Here is a 20,815-nt window from a genome sequence, read left to right as displayed (position 1 = left end):
ACCATTAGATGAACACGGGAGACCTATCGTTTACGGTTTTCTTTGTTTACACTTGCACAGATGTTTTCTCGTTTTTGTGCTCAATTGGGAGCACGGATTGAACTATGAACTATGAGCTATGATCTATCTAGGCTTGATCACAATCTGATTGCACCCTTGTTAAACACCAGACATACACGTGTTGCGCGCAGATTTATGGCTATCTATGTATTGTATTAAACTTGATTTCTCACCAACACGCAAGTGTTTGACGTTTATTTTAACACATGTTCAGGTTTGCAGTAGCTGTTTTGGAGCTTGTGGACACGTAGGACGTTTTTACTTTTGGACCTAGAATTAAAATGTATCAAGACAAGTTAATGTTGTTTGAATGTTATAATTTATAATATATTGATTTATGTTTGATTTATGTTCTTTATTTTCCCCGCTGCGCGTGCGCGATAAAATGTGTATTAATAAATATTGACACCAATAGTGTCGCGAGTAATGAAGCAATATGTGGCGCCCCGATGTATAATCCGCCTTTGGTCGGGGTGTTACAGATTGGTATCAGAGCTCGTTGACTTTAGGATAGGTGGTTAGACGTAACGGCCTAGAATACCTAAGAGTCCCTTCTCGCGCATGAGAGAAATCTCATGTTTGCACGCTTATTGTTAATTACTCGTTATTTATGAATATGCTCGCACTTGCGCAGTATATGATTTTATGTTTTATTTCGCGATATTTCGATTTTTGCTGAATTTCGATTTTTATTGATTTTTCTTGCCTATTCGTTTGTTGGGATTTGAAGATCCGAAAAGTCATGGTGATACATGAATAGTTGATTTTCAATTTCCATTTACGATTATGTTCTGAGGTTGGAGACTTGAAAAGTCATGGTGATACATGAATTGTCAACCTCCAATACTCATTTTCTTGTATGTTTTATATTGAGGATTGAAAAGTCATGGTGATACATGAATCGTCAATCTCCAATACTCGTTTGCTCGTATATTTTAAATTGGGAATTCGGAAAGTCATGGTGATACATGAATTGTCGATTCTTGATTCGAATTTGTTACCTTTATTAAGTCTGCATTTAGGATCATTTATTTTACTTTAACTGTTGACTGTAACTGACTCCGTGAAACCAAGCTTTATAAGATTAAAACTTTGCGCTAAAACCAAGATATTAACTAAAATTAAAATTTTTATAGAATGCCTCCGCTATCTCGCCGATTTCAGAGAAGAGAAGCCTCGCGCATGCGTAGACAGCAACGTTCCCAGGAAATGGCCGCCGCGATAGCCCAAGCCTTGAGCCAAAACAACACCTCGAGTTATAACATTAAGTCCTTTAACGCGGGTAACCCTCCAAAGTTCACAGGTCTTGAAGGAGCCACCGTGATGCTCCAGTGGCTTGAGAAAATAGAAAACACTTTCCTTCACACCCAATGCCCCTCAGACAGACGAACCCTGTATGCTTCCAGTGTCCTGGAATCCAGAGCGCTTACATGGTGGAATGGAGTAGCTCATGCGCGTGGCGCAGAAGCTGCTTCCAGCATGCTCTGGGAGGAATTTAAGGAAATTCTTACGCGAGAATTCTGCCCTCCCAACGAAGTTAAGCGCCTGGAGGAGGAATTTTGGAATCTTAAGCAGTACAGCGGTGAAGCGCGCGAGTACGCGACGCGCTTCCATGAACTAAGCCTGCTTGTCCCTCACCTTGTTACCCCTTCCCGCCGAGCCATAGAGAAATTCCTTGGGGGTCTCCCCATGGAAATTCAAGATTCTGTATGGGCCAGAAACCCAGTTACCCTCTCTGACGCCATCGAGTTGGCCGCTGTGCTCAGCGACAACCATGTCAGAGCAGGAACCCTGTTCCTGCGGGGAACAGAAAAGACCAAACTCACCAAGACTGTCCCTGAACCAACAGAAACCAAACCAGAACCCTCAAACCGTAACAACCTCAAGCGCAGGCGCAAAGCCTATGCGCTTACCAACCCGCCCATTACCCAACAACCCATTTATCAACCTCCAGTTTACACGCCTAACCCACTGTCAGCCTACCCAACTCCCCCTGTAGTTCACAACTATGCCCTAACCAATCCAGCACTCCCTGCCCCACCAACTAAGAAACCTTACACAGGAAACCAACCCCTTTGCCCAACCTGTAGACTTCACCACCCAACTCAGACCCCGTGTCGACAATGTAACCGATGTGGCCGCATTGGTCACTCAACCTAATACTGTAGAGTCCCTCCCGCCAACCCAATTGCGCCAACACCATCAGTCTACCCGCAGAACCCACAATCAATCTACCAAAACCCACGACCCAGGTCGTGCTATAACTGCGGTGATCCCAGTCATTTCCGGAACGCGTGCCCGAGACTACAAGTGCAAATCACACAAGCGAATCCGGTGAACCAGATTTCAAACCAAGTGACGCGTGGACGAGCTTTTAACATAACCGCGCACCAAGCGCAAGCCAATAATGACGTAGTTAATGGTACATTTTTGCTTAACGGATTTTATGCTTCTATACTTTTTGATACTGGCGCCGATTGAAGTTTTATTTCTCGCGCCTTCGAACAGAAGCTTGCGCGACCGCGCGATGACTTAAAAGAAGATTTTTCAGTTGAATTGGCTAATGGCGAAACTGTTTTAATTAACTCTGTGATTAAAGATTGCACGCTTAACCTTAACGAAAACGATTTTCTGATTGACCTCATCCCCATGCCTCTTGGAAGCTTTGATGTTATCATTGGTATGGACTGGCTCTCAAAGAATCGCGCCGAAGTTATTTGCGCCAAGAAGTTGATTCGCATTCCTCGAGAAAATGGTGATCTTCACATCTACGGCGAGAAACCCTCCCGCGGTCTTAAGCTTATGTCTTGCGCCGAAGCCCGAAGACTCATGCGGAAGAAGTGTATTGCATTTTTAGCCCATGTGGTCAAACCTGCTGAAGAGAAGAAGCTTCGCGATATCCCTGTTGTGCGTGATTTCCCTGAAGTTTTTCCTGATGATCTTCCTGGTATCCCTCCCGCTCGTGAAGTCGAGTTTCGTATTGATCTTGTCCCTGGTGCTTCCCCCGTAGCTAAATCTCGTTATCGTCTTGCACCCGCTGAGATGCAAGAATTGGCAAGTCAACTTCAAGAGTTGACCGCTAAAGGATTCATCCGCCCTAGCTCTTCGCCCTGGGGTGCTCTGGTGTTGTTCGTTAAAAAGAAAGATGGATCGTTTCGCATGTGTATTGATTACCGCGAGTTGAACAAACTCACCATTAAAAACCGGTATCCCTTACCGCGTATTGACGACCTCTTTGATCAACTCCAAGGTGCCTCTTGTTTCTCGAAGATTGATCTCCGCTCTGGCTATCACCAGTTGCGCATCCGCGATGAAGATGTTCCGAAGACTGCTTTTCGAACTCGTTATGGCCATTTTGAATTCTTGGTCATGTCCTTCGGTTTAACCAACGCACCCGCCGTTTTCATGGATCTAATGAATCGGGTGTGTAGGCCTTTCTTGGATAAATTCGTGATCGTGTTTATCGATGATGTTCTGGTGTATTCTAAGACCAAGGCCGAGCATGAGCAACATCTCCGATTGGTATTGCAAAAGCTCCGAACCGAGCAGCTCTATGCTAAGCTTTCCAAGTGTGAATTCTGGTCTGATGAAGTACAGTTTCTTGGTCATGTTGTTAACAAGATGGGTATTCATGTCGACCCATCCAAGATTGAAGCAATCAAGAACTGGATTACGCCATCCTCTCCTTCTGAGATCCGTTCCTTTCTGGGCTTAGCTGGTTACTACCGGCGATTCATTTCGAACTTCTCGAAGATCGCTTTGCCTTTAACAGCTCTAACGCACAAAGGTAAACCGTATATTTGGGGCTCGAAGCAAGAAGAAGCCTTTCTAACGCTCAAGCGTTTGTTGTGTGAAGCTCCTGTTCTTGCGCTACCTGAGGGTAATGATGATTTTGTCGTGTATTGCGATGCATCCAACCAAGGTCTCGGTTGTGTTCTTATGCAACGAGGCAAGGTTATCGCTTACGCATCAAGGCAACTCAAGGTTCATGAAAAGAATTATACAACTCACGACCTCGAGCTTGGTGCAGTTGTTTTTGCCTTGAAGATCTGGAGACACTACCTTTATGGTACTAAGTGTATCCTCTACACTGACCATAAAAGCCTTCAGCATATCTTTGATCAAAAGGAACTTAACATGAGGCAACGCCGATGGAACGAACTCATCAGCGATTACGAATGTGAGATCCGGTATCATCCTGGTAAGGCTAATGTGGTAGCCGATGCGCTCAGCCGAAAACCCTGCCAGCTTAACTGTATCTTGCCGCGCACCCAGCTTCACTTCGCGCCGATTCAAAGCAACCTTGAATCGCGTATTCGTGACGCGCAGCGCGCATCCATCAGTAACGGTAACCTTCGCGCCGAGTTAGCGTGTGGCGCGGAAGCACTCTTTGTCCCTAATCTGAGTGGAATTCTCTGCTATCTTAATCGCATCTGGATTCCCTTTGATGAGAATCTTCGCGCTGATATCCTGAGTGAAGCGCACAAATCTCGGTATTCTATTCATCCTGGCGCTGATAAGATGTACAAGGATTTGCGCATTACTTATTGGTGGCCCGGTATGAAAAAGGATATTGCTGTGTTCGTAGCTAGATGTCTGACTTGTTCTAAAGTGAAAGCTGAACACCAACGCCCATCTGGTTTGCTCGAACAACCAGAAATTCCTACGTGGAAATGGGAATGTGTAGCGATGGACTTTATTACCAAGTTACCTTTGACAGCAAGCAAACATGATAGCATTTGGGTAATAGTGGATCGATTGACTAAGTCTGCTCACTTTCTGCCCATTCGTGAAAACTACCGTGTTGAGCAGCTCGCGCAGCTTTATGTCAAGGAAATTGTCTGCCGCCATGGTACTCCTTTGAGCATCATATCCGATCGCGATGGCCGTTTTATATCTCGCTTTTGGAAATCTCTCCAATCTGCGCTAGGAACTCGCTTGGACATGAGTACGGCATATCATCCTCAGACTGACGGACAGTCTGAGCGAACTATTCAAACTCTTGAGGATATGCTCCGATCTTGTGTTCTTGATTTTGGAGGTAATTGGGATTCGCACCTGCCTTTGATCGAGTTCTCTTATAATAACAGCTATCATTCCAGTATCGGTATGGCCCCATTTGAAGCACTTTACGGTCGTAAGTGCCCTCCCCGATCTGTTGGAGCGAAGTGGGTGAAACTCAAATCACAGGACCCGAACTTGTTCAAGAGACAACCGATAAAATCGCCAAGATCCGTGATCATCTGCTGACTGCCAGAAGCCGACAGAAGAGTTACGCAGATCGCAGGCGAAAGCCTCTCGAATTTCAAGTTGGTGATCTTGTTCTCCTCAAAGTGTCGCCCTGGAAGGGTGTTGTCCGCTTTGGGAAGAAAGGTAAGCTTGCTCCTCGTTATGTTGGACCATTTAAGATTCTCGCGCGCGTGGGAAAAGTTGCCTACAGACTTGACCTGCCGCCCGCGCTCAGTAATGTGCATCCAACGTTCCATGTATCCAATCTCAAGAAGTGTTTAGCTGACGAGAACCTTCACATTCCACTTGATGAAGTTCAAGTTGATGAAACTATGCATTTCGTTGAGAAGCCTGTTGAGATTATGGATCGCGAGGTTAAGCAAACCAAGCGCCGTCGTATCCCTATCGTGAAAGTTCGCTGGGAGTCCAAGCGCGGAGCCGAGTTTACATGGGAAAGGGAAGATCAAATGAAGATCAAGTACCCGCACCTGTTCTCTGCGCAACCTACTTCGAGATAAATTTCGGGACGAAATTTCTTAAAGTAGGGGAGACTGTGACATCTGCCCGATCCGACCCGACCCAGGTACCCGTTTCTCTGACCCGATCTCTTTCTTTTATGATTTAATATTTATTTATACTTATATTTTACTTTCAATAATAATAATATACTTTTCCCTCCCGCCTCTTTCTCTCTCTTTCTTTCCGCCGTTCCGTCCCTCTCCTCTCTTTCCGCCTTCTTTTCCCTCTTGTCGCCGTCCCGCCCTTAAGCCTTGAACCCTTTCCTTAACTCTTTGCTTGTCCTTTGGTTCTTCCCGCCTAAGGATGTCTGCAGCTCCACGCGCCAGACTCCTTACATGGAAGCCTGCGTGAAGACATCTTGTTCCTGCGATGCGTGAAGAGAACTCTTCTCGCAGCGCGCTAAGAATGCATGTTCTTCCCGCAATGCGCTAAGAATGTATGTTCTTCCCGCGATGCGCTTAGAATTCTAGTTCTTCACGCAGCACGCTAAGGATTTGTGATTCTTCCCGCAGTGCGCTAAGGATTGTTGTGCCAGCCTTCGCGCTCGCGCGCTCAGCCTTCCCGCGCTTAACCCTTGTATCTTCTGTTTATTCTAGCCGTTTGCTTTTGTCATGTCTTTTCTTCTGAGCTGTTGACCTAACCTATCTAATGTCTGAATAGTTACTTTCGGCGCAGCATGCGTACCAACCCCATTGGTTGGTAGAAAAAGTGACTGACATTATCTTTTGAGATCTGCTTTTTCATGCTTTATCCAGTACCTTTATCTGATCCGCCCATGCCTGTTGCTGTTCCCTGTCAGCTTTTCTCTTGTCCCCTGCAGCTGCCATATCTTTTGATATCTTTACTTTTCAGAACTTTTTACTGTTGATATCTTTTCTTTTACTTTTGGAGATCTTTTCTAGGGTTTGTGTCCCCTAGGGTTTGCCTATATATAGTACTATTTTCTTAACACTTCACACACTACACTTATTCTCTTCCTCCCTTTTTGCTCTCTGCCGTTGTTCTTCAGCCGCCTCCCTCCTCTCTTGCCTCCGTTTTCTCCTCTCCTCTGCCCTGTTTTCCGGTAATATATTATATATAATAACTTATTAATTATGCTAACTTATAATCAAGACTTAAAACAAATCATTAAAACAATAATCTTGTTTATAGGTTAACTTGTGCTTGTTTAAAGTTGGTTCTTGCTTTATCTTACACCGCACCGATTATCAAGTGAGTTATCTCGTATCTAATCCCTTTTTATTTTAAATGCTTTGGGATGTTCATGTGTTCATACAAAACTTGAGTCTTAAACTGTTTATGAACTTTAGTCGCGCAGTATCCCATGTGTTGAGGACGTTTACTTGGCTGTTTATTTGTATGTGTGTATCATTAACCGCTTTGTTCGGCCTATTCCGAAGTTTTCATGGTACCATTAGATGAACACGGGAGACCTATCGTTTACGGTTTTCTTTGTTTACACTTGCACAGATGTTTTCTCGTTTTTGTGCTCAATTGGGAGCACGGATTGAACTATGAACTATGAGCTATGATCTATCTAGGCTTGATCACAATCTGATTGCACCCTTGTTAAACACCAGACATACACGTGTTGCGCGCAGATTTATGGCTATCTATGTATTGTATTAAACTTGATTTCTCACCAACACGCAAGTGTTTGACGTTTATTTTAACACATGTTCAGGTTTGCAGTAGCTGTTTTGGAGCTTGTGGACACGTAGGACGTTTTTACTTTTGGACCTAGAATTAAAATGTATCAAGACAAGTTAATGTTGTTTGAATGTTATAATTTATAATATATTGATTTATGTTTGATTTATGTTCTTTATTTTCCCCGCTGCGCGTGCGCGATAAAATGTGTATTAATAAATATTGACACCAATAGTGTCGCGAGTAATGAAGCAATATGTGGCGCCCCGATGTATAATCCGCCTTTGGTCGGGGTGTTACAACTGGCATTCGCCAGCAGTCTTCTGATCATCAGCATCGTGAGAAGACATGGTGGAAGAAAGAAGAGATTTCAGAGTAATGCTTTACCGAAAAAGAGAAATTCGCCGGAAATTACTGGAGAAGAAGAGATGAAAGTGGAAAGTGTGAATTGCAAATAACCCTCTCCCCCTTTATATAGTAATCGCAATTAATGCGATGAATTTAATACGGAAGAGAGAGAAATCAAAGGTGCAATGAAACTATGACGCGTGGCAAAGGCAAGCTGGCAACAGCTGTCAAAAGGACGTGTGCCAGAGATTTCGCGGCTACGCGCCCGAAATCCCGTGCCCACGCGCCTGAAAAAGCAACTGGAATGACCACATAATGTCATGTCGCCATAACTTCTGGCACGTCCTGACACAGTCAGAAGAAACCGTCGCACGACGTTTGAGGTATTGGGTTGTTATCCATCCACCAACTCTTCAAATTTCAAAATTTAAAAATTTGAAGACTAAGGTTCAAAAAAGTAAGCGGGAAAATACCCCTTACCTTGGCAAACAAGTAACCATAAGCCGGGTGTGGGTACAGTGTAAAGGCAAAACCCTTCACATACCTAACACCCGCAGGGAATTGAAGCCAAAATATTTGGCAACCAAGTAACCATAAGACGGGTGCGGGTACAGTGTAAAGGCAAAACCCTTCACATACCTAGCACCCGCAGGGAATGGACGCCAGGAATACCTTGGAAGTAAAGTAACCGTAAGACGGATGCAGGTACAGTGTAAAGGCAAAACCCTTCACATACCTAGCACCCGCTGAGAATTGAAACCAGGAAGGATCTTCTGGGCAATGCTTGTGAAAACGGAAATAATATCCCCGCATAGCGGGAACATCGAGTACTACGTTGTTTGAGGCTCCAAGATGGAATTGGTGGTTTAAACATAATTGATCACTATGTTCAAAAACTACCAGAACCACAGGGAGAATCCGCACAACTAAGACTCAATGCTCCTGACTTGCGAGGAGGTTACAGACCTACCCGCATCATACCCAAAGACCAAGCAGGAAACTCGGGAATTTCTGCAAGTGACAAGGACTTCCGCGGGAAGAACCCCCATGGAAAACCTTACAAAAACCCCTTTTCAAAACCCTTTGCTTAAGTCCAAAAGTTCACCTCACTTTATTAGACATTCGTGAGAAGAACATTGGACTGGGGGGACTTGAAGAGGTAGGTCCCAGCAGGGCTCAGTTGGTCCCGCATGACTCACCTTGAACAGGGATGTCTGCGCAAAGACCATCTACTCCCGCAGGACCCACCATGCTCAGAGAAGCCTACGCGCAGTATGCAAGCTGCATACGCAGGGAAAAGCCTCCCAATGGTAAAGTAACCCGCCTGTTCCCGCAGTTGCGGATACAAGCCATCAGGGAAGGCTACCCGCACAGCATAGCTACACGCATAAGGCTTAACACTTACAAATATTCAGTGTCACCTGAAAGAATGAGCAAAGGCGGGAGGGGGAAAACTCCCGCCAAAATGGGCCAGTCCGTATGATGGAGGATCTTTTGCGTGATACCTGACGAGGTAAAGACAAAAGATCTGACCAAGAATGCGACAGCTCACTGACAGCAGCGTGGCAGACAGCACGCCACAGCACTGTGACCAATAGCCGCCGCCTGCCCACCAACTCCTGCCAGACCACGTGCCTAGCCTGCAGTTGGTAGAAGACGAAGAGTGCACGGCACGCCTGCTCTGTGTCAGCCGCTACCTATCCACCACTCACAGGTAGGGCACGTGCATAGGTTACAGTTGGTAGCGTGTTGGGCCGGCTAAACCCCTTGGAAACCCACCTTCGGCTATAAAAGACAGCAAATGGTATTATCATTTCATCATCTACTATCTCGTATAACTTACTTGATAATTGCTCTAATAGTATTCATATACTTTTATATTTAAAGAGCAACATAGACTGATTCTCACGCCGGAGGGTGGTCACAAGGAGGAACCCCCCCCCCCCCTTCTCAGTGACGAGCTCACGGTGTCTGTTTTGCAGGTTCCCTGAAGTACAACTTACTCTGCTGGACCTAACCTTCGAGGGAAACATTACTTAGCCCCCAGATTACCCATAATCTGCCCGGGGTCACTTAGTGTTTCTTCAGTTAGTCATGATTTCAGATCGATCAAAATAATAAACTCTTGATGCTCGAGTAAAATAATGATCTTGAGATAGAATTAAAAGAATCAAACAAATGGTTGACATGATCTTCTACAAGACAATGGATGGGTTTTTGCTAGAAGCAACTCTTAAAAAGAAACAACTCTTAAAAGGATTATAGTATAAACGATAACTAGAGACTGGTGGACTGCTAATATCCTATTAAGAATTCATATCCTATGACTCTTATCATGCTTATCTCCAAAGCCAACTCATGTTTTCTTATGGTAAATAAGATGAGACATTACATATGATGCTATCACACGTATTTTACTATGTATCTCCCTGGATACCCCTAGATCACCCTGCGTTCAGGGGCGAAGCTATGTGGGGACCGGGGGTGGCCCCGGCCACTGCCGTTTTCTTCGTTAGTAGGGTAAATTTCGTGATTTTTCTCGAAAATTTTTATAGGTATTAAGCGCGGTCACCCCCAATGTATTTTTCCAAAATGCTACTGGTCACTACTGATTTTTTTTAAATGTAATACCCCATCGTTTGTTTTTTTTTTCTAAAACCTCGCAATATTTATAAAACAAAAGTTACAAAATAGTAGTCGAATAGTAAAAGATTTGTTTTTATAAATATTTTAGATCTTTGCAATTCTTCTTCTAGGTCTTCACCCTTAGGGATGAGATCGGTACCGTACCGATGCAGGTAATGATACCAAAATATTCGGTTCAATACCGGTATTGAATGTAAAATTTGAGTTATACCGGTACCAAAACTCAAAACTTTGGTATCTATTCGGTACCGACATTACCAAATCTGTACCGATTTCGGTACCGGTATTAATACCGAATTTGCATCATCATGAATATTTTCGATCTTGGCTGGTTAAAAAATTATTTTTGTTTTTTTATTGTAAGAACAATTATTTGAATAAATGAAGAAAAATTAGATATATAGATGTCATATTGTTTAATCCGACCCGACCCAATCACCGACAGGAACTGAATCGTTGACCCGGAAATTTTTGAGTCTGTGACTTCAGTCACCCCTGTGACTAAGCCCAAGCTTCGCCACTGCCTGGGTTTATGCATGCTAACTATAGGAAAATACATGCGATGGGTGCTCTTTTGAACTAGTTTACTTACATAGTAAAATGCATGCAATTGGATCAAATGAAGAAAACATATGTTGGCTAGGGAGATAAGTAGAGGTTTACAAAACCGGTTTAAAACCCAAATCGAACCGGTTTATAAACCGAACCGATTTGGTCAGCGGATGGTCAAAACCGGTTTGACTCAAACTGGTTCAGTTTATAAACCAGTTTTGAAGCAAGATAGGCCAGCCTGGTCACACCGGTTCGGTCCGGTTTATAAACCGGTTTGATCGGTTTAAACCGGTTTTCCTCAAACCGGTTCGGTTTTAAAATCGGTTTGATATATTTGAAGGGGAACCGATCCTGAAATGGACGGTTTGGGTCGGTTTGGATACCGCTTTGGGTGAAACAGGTTTTAAACCCAAACCGGTTCGGTTCAGTTTGCCTAAAACCGGTCCCAAACCGGTTTTTTTTACACCTCTAGAGATTAGCATGACAGGACTCCCTTTTGAACTAGTTGTGTTGGGTTGTGGCCCGCCGCCCGCTAGATATTTGGACCTGGAGAGGTTGCTCAAGAAACAAACTAAAACTAGAGTAAGAGCCCAACTGACAAGTTGGCTTTGAGCCCGGCTATAACCGTTAAGACTAACTCACATGATTATTTATGGCTCCATGCCTCCATAGGCCAATAGTAGAATAGTAATAATGTGTGTATATTTAGTTTAGGCACTTTGGGGTAATTAGAAACACGAATAATCCAATCATTATCAAAGACTTAGAACTTAGAACTAATTAAAAATTTGATTTGTTTTTTCAAGACCGACTTTTATGGTTTCAGATATGATATAGATTGCCGGGTTAATAAAATTACACATACATTAGAAGCTACCTTTATATATTTCTTTTAACCTTTTTAAATAAATATTATATGCCAGAATGATTTTTTATATATAGCAAATTATCTCTTGCCACTTATTAAATAACTGTTAATATTTAGTTAGGTATTACATCGGCCCTTTATGTAAAAAAAAATAAATTATTAAATATTATTTTTCATCAATTATTACTCATATGGTACACAAGTCTCAAGCAAGTATAAAAATCTTACTACAATGACATACCTTTTTTTTATTCACACATTTGGCAATTTAGGTCCAACAAAATTTAATAACTTTCTTAAATCTTTCACAAACTTGAATTTAGACACTAAATTATTTTATAGTTTTTGAGAAAAGAGAGCATTACGAGAACTTTTACCTAAGCTTATATACAATTTTATTCACGTCATTTTCGTTCCTTTACGTGTATGGTTTACCATAATGAATGCAAAGTATCGTAAGAAAATCGAACCCAGTTCGACCAAGTTTCTCAAGGGTCTCCTGTTGCATCAAGGAGGGAAGCAACTAGCGGTGCACTAAAAGCTACCAAAAACAATATATCGAAATGTTTATCATGGTAAAAAATACAATCCTTGTATTTTTAATCAAATATATAACCAAATTATTTTGTTATAATATAAAGCCAAGATTTGGCCTGTGATTTTTGTAGCCAACCCAACCACATAAAATATTTACAGGTGGCGGGACCGCACGTATCTTAGTGTTTGGTTTCCAAATTTCCATACACAATCACAAGAAGGGATAGTTATAATAATATTATTTGTAAACAAAGAAATGAGAGGGGCATAGTTTTATATGATAAAAGATGAGGGGGGTAAAATGTAAAACACATATACTTTTATTTGAAGTCCGGCCCATATTTTTAACATGCTTAAACGGCTAAACCCGCATTAAGTTTATTCAAATGCCCTTGTTTCACTAGACCATCACCAGTGGATGATTTATTACACTTTTCTTCGGTTAAGAACCTATTGGTCTACCTACTGTCTTAAGTGGTGAAGCCATCTCACTTTTTGACAAATCGTAAGAACCTATTGGCTTACCTGCACTAATGAGCGGTGAAACCAACCCACTTTTCGATGGCATTTGATAAGCTCCTGATGGCCTTCCTGCAATAATGAGCGGTCCACTTTTCGATGGCTTGTCAGCTCCTACTGGCCTGCCTGCAGTAATGAGCGATTCACTTTTCGATGGCCTATAGTAAGCTCCGGATGGCCTACCTGCAGTAACGAGTGGTCCACTTTTCGATGGGTTGTCAGCTCCCGCTGGCCTGCCTGCAGTAATGAGCGGTTCACTTTTTGATGGCCTGTAATAAGCTCATGCTGGCCTACCTGCAGTATGAACTTGTGGCTCTCCTCTTGGTGGTAGAGTAGGGTTTAGTTTGAATTTATTCGATAGAAAGTGTGCATCAACTTGATCATCATTAGCCAGAACTTGTGGCGCTCCTTTCGGTGGATATGGAATTAGTTTGAAATTCTTTGATGGAATGTGTGCATCAACTTGATCATCATTAGCCGGAACTTGTGGCGCTCCTTTAGGTGGATATGGAATTAGTTTGAAATTCTTTGATGGAAAGCGTGCATCAACTTGATCATCACTAGCCGGAACTTGTGGCACCCCTTTCGGTGGATATGGAATTAGTTTGAAATTCTTTGATGGAAAGTGTGCATCAACTTGATCATCATTAGCCGGAACTTGTGGCGCTCTTTTCGGTGGATATGGAATTAGTTTGAAATTCTTTGATGGAAAGTGTGCATCAACTTGATCATCATTAGCCGGGACCTGTGGCGCTCCTTTCGGTGGATATGGAATTAGTTTGAAATTCTTTGATGGAAAGCGTGCATCAACTTGATCATCGTTAGTCATGATTTCAGATCGATCAAAATTATAAACTCTTGATGCTCGAGTGAAACAATGATCTTGAGATACAATTAAAAGAAGCAAACAAAGAGTTGGCATGATATTCGACAACATAGTGGATGGGTTTTTGCTAGAAACAACTCTTAAAAGGTTGATAGTATACAAGATAGCTAGAGATGGATGGCCTGTTTATATCCGATTTGGAACTCATATCCTATGACTCCTATCATGCTTATCTCCCTAGCCAACACATGTTTTCTTGTGGTAAATAAGATGAGACATTACATGTGATGCTATCACATGTGTTTTACTATGTATCTTCTTGGATACCCCTAGACCGTCATGTGTTTATGCATGCTAGCTATAGGAAAATACATGTGATGGATGCATTTTTGAACTGGCTAAGTTAAATAGTAAAATTAATGTGATAGCATCACATGTAACGTCTCATCTTACTTACACAAGAAAACATGTATTGGCTAATGAGATAAGCATGATAGGAATTGGGTTATAACCCACAAGACATTTGGGCCTAGAGAGCCCAACTTATAAACTGGCTTTGAGCCTGTTATCAAAGATTTAAAAGAGTAAATTCACATAATAACGGCTTAACATAGACAAATAGTATATTAGTAGTAACGTGTATTGTTTAGTTTAGGCATTTAGGGGTAATTAGAAACACGAATGATTAATCCAACCACAATCAAAGAGTTAGAACTTAGAACTAATTAAGAAATTGATTTTTTTTACGACCAACATTTCTTTTTTATAAATGGTATAGATTGCCGAGTTAATCGAATCACACATACATTAAAACCTACCTTTATATAATTCTGTAAATATTATTTTCTGGAAAACTTTTTTTTGATTTTTTATATGTAGCAACTTTTTATTTTATAAATATTTTGTTAGTTATTACACCCCACGCATGTCGTAAAAAAATAAATTACTAAATATTATATTTCATCTATATCTATATCTATATTATCTAATATATATAATTTACAAGTTTGGTGCCGCTAAGTCGTCATTGGGCCACTTGGCGGCACCTTACTTGTCTACACAATTTTTGTTTTTGTTTTTGTTTTGTTACCATGACGAAAACCGACCCAATTTGCATAAACTCAACGTCCGGGACCTACAACATTCGGTTTTACCAATGTCCGAGTTTACATACCAACATCACCCCACTGGTCCACTCAATTTTTATATATATTTTTTTTCCTTTTAGCTCTAGTACCGTAACGTACATAGCCGAAACCGACAGAATTCGCATCCAGTTACCGCCTCAATGCCCGGAGTGACAATGCTTGGGTTTTACTGACCAAACAAACGCCATTTTAAATAATATATTTTTTATATTTTAATTTGGCGAATATATATTTTTTAGACTCTAAGGTTTTACCAATGGTGTCTATATTGTAAAGAACGTAGACGATACTAATTGAATTCGCATCAACTCACCGACGTAAAGCTCGGGTTTTACCGACACCCAGGTTTCAACGTTGAGGTTTTACTAATTGACCCAGCGCAACGCGCCGGGTGAAATTCTAGTTACATATAAAACATATTGAATTGACAAAATGGTAATTTAACCCTTACCACATTCTCTCTGTGATTCAATATTAATAATTAGGACTGTTCAAAGGGTAAGACCCGACCCTTTTACCTAATACCCTACCCGGACCCTTTACCCTTTTAGGAAGAAACTTGGACCCGAGACCCTACCCTCTAACCAATAAAAGGGTCGGGTATAAATAAGGGTTTCAAGAGTCCAACCCTTTACCCTTTAAGACAGTAATCACATCTCATTTTTCTGCATTTACAAGTTGCATATCTCATAAATGACTTTAATATATAAATCATAGAACAATTATACTTTCGATTAATAATATAGTAAAGTTTAACTTTGAAATTTTATCAATCATTTGAACTGATTCAAGCAATATTCACATTCACAAATTACTTGTAGAGAACAATTAAGTGATTTCCATATATATGTTTTCATTCAGTAGTATGACTATTTATTTTTATTTTTCTTAGTAGTTGGAAATTTCTGATATACCATATATGAAATACAAACCTCTCATAAATTTTATATTAATCATGAATCTGATGTATATTCGTCTAGTAAAAGGGTCAAGGGTTTGAAAAAGGGTTGGACTCTTGAAACCCTTTTACCCTTTAAGGTGATATTTAAATACCCTTTACCTTATCCATATTATTTATTCGGGTCTAATTAAGGGTTTTAAGAGTCGGATAACCGGGTTTCAAGGGTCCGACCCTTATCTTGCTCACCCCTGTTAATAATTAGAATTCAATTCTCACCTATTCAATTGTCTCCCTTCAATTTTCCAACGCTAACCAATAAATTCTTTCAGTGCAGGAATGTTCAAAGGATGGTTCCATTCCAGGCAGTATGCAATTCCCAACCTCAACATACACCATGGATGCTTGGCGGAAGCCTAATTCTTTCTCTTGCATTAATTTCCAGGGTGGAAGACACCAATCTATATAGGAAGGCATGCCTATGGTAACAATATTTTTATAAGTTTTTTTTGTTTTACTATTACTCTGTAAAGAATGTTGTTAATAATGATTTGATATGTAAAGAATGTTTGTTTTGTTTATCCTTGCAGCTTGCAGGTTCGGTTACCGAGTAGAGACACTGTTGTTTTTGCATATGTTCAGTATGGGATCCGATATCTGATGCTCAGATAATTTTTCATTTTATTATTATTTTACAGTCAATAAAAAACATATTGTTGTTGATGAGGAATGTAGCAATTATGTAACATATGAGGAATGTAACAATTATGTTAGTTTTTGGAAGTAAAAAAAAAAACAGGCCTTGGATTTTAGTTTATCATGAGAAATGTATCATTTATGACAGTTTTTTAAATGAATTTCCTTGTTCATATATCTATGACCGTTTTTGAACTGAATTTGAAAATGAGCACGTTAAAATGAAATGGTAAAATTTTCATGCTTTTATACAACAATTTTATTTATATAAGCTTATCATACTGTGTCTGCATGTGCTAATCTATGTTTCAGAAGTTTTTGACTTGTATTCTAATCTATACCCCAACCATTGCAGAATATTTCTGAATATAATCATATGGCTTTATTAAAGCAAATCTCAGCAGATGTTATATACGAAGAAAGAACACTCTTGCTTGGATAATAAAACAACACAAACTTGAATATACATTCATAAGGTATTGTTTAAATTGAGCATTTGATCATAATATTCATTTGTTTTTGTTTTTGTTTTTGTTTTTAGTTTTAATATAATCCTTGAAGTGATACTTACCCAACCACATATTTGTTGACTTAATCAGGATAAAAAGATATATTTCTTAAAACACATGCTACTTTGTTAACCATGGTTTAATCGTGTACAATTTATACAAAAAAGGCATTTTAACATTTGTCTAAATTGAATTCAAGGTTTTAAAAGTTAGAATTTTTAAAGTCAAAAGTTGACTATCAGGATCCTAATTACATTAACTTTCGTATGTATTCATCTTTAGGCCGGCACTTTTTATGTAATTGACGTGGAAGAGAAAAAGCTGATTACACCTTACAGGGTAAGCTATCTCATAAATTGACATTTATGAGAATAAAAATTACAGCACGCATTTACTTATATATTGATGGTTGTACCAGACATATACTTTATGGAATATATTATGTCTTACATTTTGGAGGTACCAGTTTTAGAATTCTAACAATCCAACTTGGCGGTCAAAGGTCAGTTCTTTGGCATGAAGTAATGTGATGTTTTTTTTAAATTTTTATTATTTGCAGATGGTGAGGGTCTAGCCAATTGCATTGGGTTGTTGATCATGGTCATACTGAACTTGCAAAATTGCTTTTGAGCCGGAATGCTGATGTGAACTTAAAGGTAATCTTGATGTCAATCATTTACTTATTGGCGACTAGATCAAATTTTGTGTTTTATTATCTAACTGGTCAAAAGGTATTAAAAATGAAGCTAAAAAAGGATATGAATTTGGGCTAGGTTTTTAATGAACTGAACGAACACAAAAACATGTTTGTGTTTGCTTGTTTAACTTTAAAACAAACAATTGATCGAAAGCAAACTGGATTTTCTTGTTAGTGTTCATTCGTTAAGAATATGAACATGTTTATGTGTGTAAATGTTCGTTAACAGTTAAACGAGTAGTTCAAAAATGTAAATGAAAGAACAAAACTAAGTATAGGTGAAGAACATAACTGAGCTAGATAAGTTAAAGAGTAATGTGAAGAAAAATGTGTTGAGTGAGCCTAATTGGTTCCTAAAAGTAGCCTAACTTTTAATGAGCAAAAAAAATTTTAATTGAATATATTAGTGAGACATAAATGAACTTAAACGAACGATCATAAATGTCAAAATGTGATTCAGGCTCACACGACCACACACCCATAATTAATTGTCAACTGTTTGACTTACACTGGTATGAACTCACATATATGTTTATGAAGGTTAATAGAGCCAGATAAACATTGCATTATGTTGTTGTATGTCAGAGAATACATAGCCAAGCTGCAAATGAAGCAATACACATCAACAGATATAATAAACTATGACAGAAACTACCCTTTTGTCATTTGTGATTCGTTTGCTTGATCTTCAGAAGATTAGAAGAGGAAAACCGGTCTGCCACGCCAGCCGACACTTGAAATGGTCTAAACGTGGGCTCAAATGCTAGGTAATTTAATTAATCGTCTGCTTATCTAACACATATATCATCTTAGTATGCAATAAATGTGATTGACATGATTGTATGTGTTCTTGTTAGCAGGCTTACGATGCTTGTGGATCATAAAAGAATGGCTAAATATAATAACAATTTGGTGCTTGATGAAGGTGATAGTCTAGCATTAGATCAATGTATGAATTAATCATTAGTTAAAAAAAAAATTTAGTCTCAATTTTAGGCTCAAATTCATTATTTTGGGCCTATTTTTTCTATCAAAAAATTTAAGCGCGAATGATAAACTGAACCCAAACGGTTTTCAAAGTCTCAAAAACCGGGTTTTTGGTTCTGTTTGAGCCCAAAGCCGACCTTTGCCTCCATAAATACTACTAAAAGTATTCAAGTTATTACAAGTAAATAACCCAAATAGAACAATTGTGAAACTTGGTTACCCTTTTGCAATTATTATTTTCAACGGTAACGTGAAATAGCATGTAATTGTGAATACAAAAAAGTCACTAACCAAAAATCAAGTTTCTTAGTCCTATATTGGTCACTCGGTTTAAGCAAAAATGAAACAATATTAAAACTCGAGTGGTTTTTTTGGGAGAAAAATTTTTGTGTATGCTAAAACAATATTGAAAATTTATTGGTGAAAATGTGCGTAGCGTATACCGAGATGAGTGTTTTGGGTTATGCAGGTGTAGAAACCTCATATGAATGGATAATACTTTGAGAGTTAGATTACTGTGAGATGATTATGTGATTCAAAGAAGTTTCGGATATATGAGAGAAGAGAGTAACTGATTAAATGTAAGTTCTATTATTCATGTGTGTTTACAAAATACAAGTCCTCTCCATATATGTAAAGTCATGAGGGAATCTTTCCCTTGACCGTTAAACCCTAAGACCCCTCCTATTGTCCATTGGATTTTTCCTTGTCCCTTGACTTGTGTGAGCTTCTCTCTATTATCCACTGGATGCTCCTTTTTTCTCAAATATGTGTCATCATGACCTCCTGTGGGATTCAGGTTAATAAGGACTCCTCAGTGGTTGACTTGTCCCTTTGTCTTGGGGGTTTTGGGCTTCTTGGGCTTCATTTGGGCTGGTTCTCATGTCATCTCTTCAAGTCCCCCAGTCTATTACTCATGTTATTTATGACATGAGTGATAGACTTAACTCTTCGATCTCCTTTCTTTTTCTTTCTTATATGTTGGGCCTATACACCTTGGGCTTGCTTCTGTGGGATGAGCCTGCTTCAGGTGGTGTGTCTCCTATGGGCCTATCTCGATCTTCCCCAAAGAGGCGGTTAAATTGTGTGGACTGCATTAATCGCACGATTTATGAGGCATTAATTATAACTTTACCTCTCCTTTCACTCATCATAAATTTCCCGCCTACTCCTTCTCCTTCTCTCTCTTCCTTCATATTTTCCGGTATCTCTTCATTTTCTCCGACAATTCTTCTTTCCCGATCGGGTTAGTGTTCCTAATATTCCCATGAGATAGCCGTTAGTCGCCCCCAACTGATCGCATTGTATACCAAAAACCTAGAGTGCACCAACATTCGCTACCCTCTGTCCGAATTCCAGATGGCTCTTTTGAAATTTCATAAGCTAGGGTTTGCTCAAGTCCACTCGTTGGACTTTTTACGGGTGACCCACTTCGAGGTGGCCTGTCGTGCCAATGGGGGTTTTGCCACCGTGCCCTTGTTTCGCCGGTTCTATCATTTGAAGGTTGACGACGACTAGTTCACCTTCGAGCGTCGCCCTGTGAATAAACATCCCACTTGCTGTTCGAAGATGCCGACCGGGTTTCATCCCAAAGAATGGAAAAATAGCTTCTTCTTCGTATCTCCCAAATTTTCTCCAGGATTTCTTAGTCGGCGTCGGACGGATTTCTCTATTAAGGATGCGACCTCTCGTCCTCCCACTGCTCAAGACGATCTATATAGGTTGCTTATTAATGACCCCACCGAAGCCATGACTTACCCCGAACCCCTGTTGGTTATGGCTGGATTGAGCCGGATATGGCCAGATCCCTCTACTCGTCCGGCCTTGTTCGAAGGCGACCGATGTTTCCGACCTCTTATTTTCTTGTTTGTCTTTTCGTTACTTGCTTTGGTGTTTGTAAAAATGAATACTTTAGGGATTTCTATTTACCTTATTTTTGGTAAGGACGACCTAAATTGACTTGGGATGAGAGGATTAAGCATGATTTGATAGACCTAAATCTCTCCGAGGACATGGTTGGGGATAGAAATTATTGGAGAAGTAGAATTAAAAAGTTAAGGATTTTTAAGTAGAAATAAATACTTTAGGGATTTCTATTTACCTTATTTTTGGTCACACAACATTAT

The sequence above is a fragment of the Bidens hawaiensis genome, unplaced genomic scaffold (genome assembly GCF_021521415.1).
Source record: "Bidens hawaiensis isolate Kalapana, Puna unplaced genomic scaffold, B.hawaiensis_p1.1 tig00023426_1, whole genome shotgun sequence".
Taxonomy (NCBI): domain Eukaryota; kingdom Viridiplantae; phylum Streptophyta; class Magnoliopsida; order Asterales; family Asteraceae; genus Bidens; species Bidens hawaiensis.
This window is presented reverse-complemented; position numbering follows the sequence as displayed.